Source organism: Garra rufa, chromosome 23 (genome assembly GCF_049309525.1).
Source record: "Garra rufa chromosome 23, GarRuf1.0, whole genome shotgun sequence".
NCBI lineage: Eukaryota > Metazoa > Chordata > Actinopteri > Cypriniformes > Cyprinidae > Garra > Garra rufa.
Window position 1 is genome coordinate 8669859 of NC_133383.1, and position 4158 is coordinate 8674016.

The 4158-nt window shown below is 30.6% G+C and overlaps 1 long non-coding RNA gene across 1 annotated transcript; it reads left to right on the plus strand.

Moving 5' to 3' along the window:
* The first annotated feature begins 2673 nt into the window (after nucleotides 1–2673).
* Nucleotides 2674–3851, plus strand: LOC141298747 (uncharacterized). Its single transcript, XR_012341638.1, has 3 exons — nucleotides 2674–2873; nucleotides 3545–3617; nucleotides 3720–3851. It is a non-coding gene; the product is annotated as an uncharacterized lncRNA (long non-coding RNA).
* The last annotated feature ends 307 nt before the right edge of the window (nucleotides 3852–4158 follow it).

Here is a 4158-nt window from a genome sequence, read left to right on the forward strand (position 1 = left end):
TTTCAGGTTTCTTTGATTAATAAAAAGTTAAGAAGAACAGCATGTATCTGAAATACAAATCGTTTGTAACATTATACATGTCTTTATCAATACTTTAAAGCATTCTTGCTAAATAAAAGTATTCATTTCTATACTTTTGTTTTTTTAAATCAGTTTTTTTAAATAGTATAGTAAATAGTAAATATTTCAAAATATTACTGCTATAGCTGTTTTTTTATCAAATAAATGTAGGCTTTGTGAGCAAAACAGAATTTAAAAAAAAGTAGTGTATTTTTAAAAATGTAATTCATTCCTGTGATGGCAAAACACTTCTCACTATTGTTGAAAACGGTCTCAAAAATTCTGAAAATATTGTAAAATATTTTTTGTGAAAAAAAACCCCCTAATATATGCAGGTTTTTTTTTTGTGAACACAAAGTTCAAAAGAACAGCATTTATTTGAAATAGAAATTATTTGGAACATTAGAAATGCCTTTGCTGTCACTTTTGATCAATTTATTGCATCTTTGCTGATTTACAGTATTCATGTCTTTATCAAAATGTAATTAAGAATAACTGATCCCAAATTTCTGAACTCTAATGTAGTTGCAAAAAAAATCCTAAAAACATATATGGGTCATTACATGTTTTAGCATTCCACCAAAATAGTGACAAGTTTAACTATTAGGAATACATACTGGCCAAGCTCATGGACTAAAAAAAATAATGATTATGGGTATTATAAATACTTATCACAAAATGTTAAAAATGTAAACGCTAATCAATAATGAGCTTTTATTGGATGATATATGTCCCTTGTGCCATGATAGTATTTTTTATTCTTAAAAACAATACAAAAACAATTATTGATGAATAGAATATGTCTTGATTATTAAGAACGGGTACTTTTTCTGTGCCCATTTTTGCCAACAAGATGGTAAACAATACAAAAATTTTACCTAAAAATATATATATGCTGTTAATGCTCCTCACCTCACAAAATAAGACAAAATAATGCCAAATATTTAACTTTGCTGTCTAATTATTATTTAACATGACTTATCTAACAGGGTGAAACAGAGCATAACAGGGTGGAACATTAGTGCTAACAGGTTCTAGATTAACAACAAACAAACACAAATGCCCTTTTTTATAGACACTTTTTATGCACAAAAACGTAATATATACAAATTTCTGTTCTTATTTTTATTTCTTTCCCTCTCACATTAAGCAGACTAATCCATATTATAGCCACAATTATCTCTGTTAAACCATGACCATGACCATGACTGATGTGCATCTCATTTCCTCAACTTTTTAAGTTCATTCAAAACATTATTTAACTCATTTAAGACTGCACTTATGAGGATACCCAACAAAACAGCATTAAATATGTTTATATCTCCCCGCTCACCCTAAGTTGGCGGTCTTTTTTCCTCCTGGAACTAACATAACAGGGTGTACAATTTTGAGCTAAGTTAGCCATAGCTATTTGAGTGATCAAAGACATTTAGGTTTCTAATCTTTTACAGATAAACAAAACTTTTATAACTATTCCAGAATTATTTTTTTTTTTTTACCAAACAAACATTCTCCATAACATAGCCTAAAAGGATTGATCTTTGACAGTGTAACAAGCAGGATGACAAAAAAAAATTTTTAAGTAAGGAGTGAGAGTTGATGGTTACTTCAGTTTGTACAGTTGAATTCATTTGGGAAAAAATGAACAATATCACTTCCTAAAAATGGTCTCAATGGAATTGCAGTCTATTTTGGAAGGCGAGAAAAGCACATACTAACAGGTGACTTCAGGGACGTGGTAAATGATTAAAATTGTAAAAACAAACACACTATAGTTTCACATGATTTATATGTATTATTAGATACAGTTTAGCCTAGTCTATAACATTATTTACAAATATTTTGAGGTTTTTATTATTTCATGGTTTATATTTCTTGTGGAATTTGATTTGCACTGAGGTCATGATAAACTTGAATGCATATATTAATAAAAAATACTGTTTTTAATGTATATGATCTTTGTTTAAATTATAAATAAGACCTAAATAATTTAAGCCATTTTTAATATGTGACTCATTTTAGAGACACAAATCATAGCGACAGAAAACACACACACACACACACACACACACACACACACACACACACACACACACACACACACACACACACACACACACACACACACATATATATATATCAACAGCATTGCATAGTTAATTAAATATTTAATTGATTATATTTACATACATAACATTTATGTAAATATTTACACAAAATATTAGTGAACAGTTCTGTCAGGCAATAAATGGGTTTTTGTCAGTGGATATCAGATAGATAGATAGATAGATAGATAGATAGATAGATAGATAGACTATATATCTATATCTATCTATCTATCTATCTATCTATCTATCTATCTATCTATCTATTTATCTATATATATATATATATAGATATAGATATAGATATAGATATAGATATTATAATATTAGTAAAATATTATTTTTCAGTACACAGGGCTACTTTTGCCTATCTATACATATCTTTATCTAAATATAAATATCAGATATAGACACCACACGACAGAAAAACACAGTACACGTTTGTTTTTGTATTTGCATGCTCAGTGATTATGTTAACAGACATAAACATGATGAGTGTTGAGCTGAGTCAAGGGAGGGAGTGCTTTTGCGACTCATTATTACACACGGATGTGCTGAACTGTCCGTGACAACCATCCAAAAACACGCCACACAACCCAAAGAGTGCGTCCCGAGTCGATCACAGACGGTGGAGGTGTCGTGTTGGCTTGTTTTTGTTTTATGACAGCAGAAGATTGTCGAGCCGAAGGTGGGATTTCTCCTCAGAAAGTGAGTTTTTGTCATGCTAGCATGCTAGCGTTCTTCGCTAACACAGCAGAAGTGACAAGTGAAAAAATATTGAAACTGATAATATTCAATTTGACTGAAATGCTTTGAAATAATCAAAATCTACCATTTTAACGTTGAAAGTGTATGAAACGTGCTTGTTTATTAAAATAACGTGTGTAGATGTGTTACATTTACGGTGTGTTTGTGCTAGCCTTTACTAGCGTCTCATAGCTTTAGCACAAAACTGATCAGCTAAACTGATTATTTCAAAACACTGAATCGTTTGGTTGATTATTACTTTAATCTAAGCCGAAAAAATTGTGTTTTGAACTTCAACACCGACATTTTAAAAACTGACAGGTCGTTTATAGCGTGTCGTTTAGCATGAAATGAAAGCTATTATTGACGCTTGACATCAAGTGTAATTTCATCGTAGATAAATGTGAAGAATTGTGTTTTTAATATATGACACGGTTTATTTTACATACTATATATTCGATTTGGCTTGAGCACATGACTGACATCGTGCAACCTTCCCTTTTCATCATGTTTTTGTGTGTATTTGGCAATCACAGCCATTGCATGTCTTTTGTAGAGGCTGCATGCTAAATAACTACATGTCAACATTACATATTAAAGTGACCTCACAAGTGATCTTATTGTTTTATTAGGCACAGTTTAGTCCACAAGGATGGCTTCTCGTAAAAAGGTGCTCCTGAAGGTGATCATTCTCGGGGATTCTGGGTAAGTGATGACCTTCAATAATGCCTGACAGTGTTATTTAATTAGGTTTTGAGATAGAAATGTTTAGGTTATGTAATAGTCACTCATGTGTTTGTGTGCTAGTGTTGGGAAGACTTCTCTGATGAACCAGTATGTGAATAAGAAGTTCAGCAATCAGTATAAAGCCACCATTGGTGCTGACTTTCTTACCAAGGAGGTGATGGTGGATGACAGGCTGGTGACAATGCAGGTATGAGTCTTTAGATGTGAATTTAGATGTTTATTTTATTTTTTATTTTTTTAGCACTATAGATAGATAGATAGAAGGGTTACCATCATTAACTAAAGTTAATCCCATTAAAAAAAGAAAGAAAAAAATCATCTAGTTGCAGGATTTCTTATTTTCATTTAGTGTCAGCTGAAGTGCTAAAATAAATAAATAACATCAAAACAATATTAACATAAAAAGGGATAAAAATGACTAAAACACACAAAATAACATTAAATACAACTATATATAAAAACTATAAATATAAAAATGCATTTTTATATCAATGACATT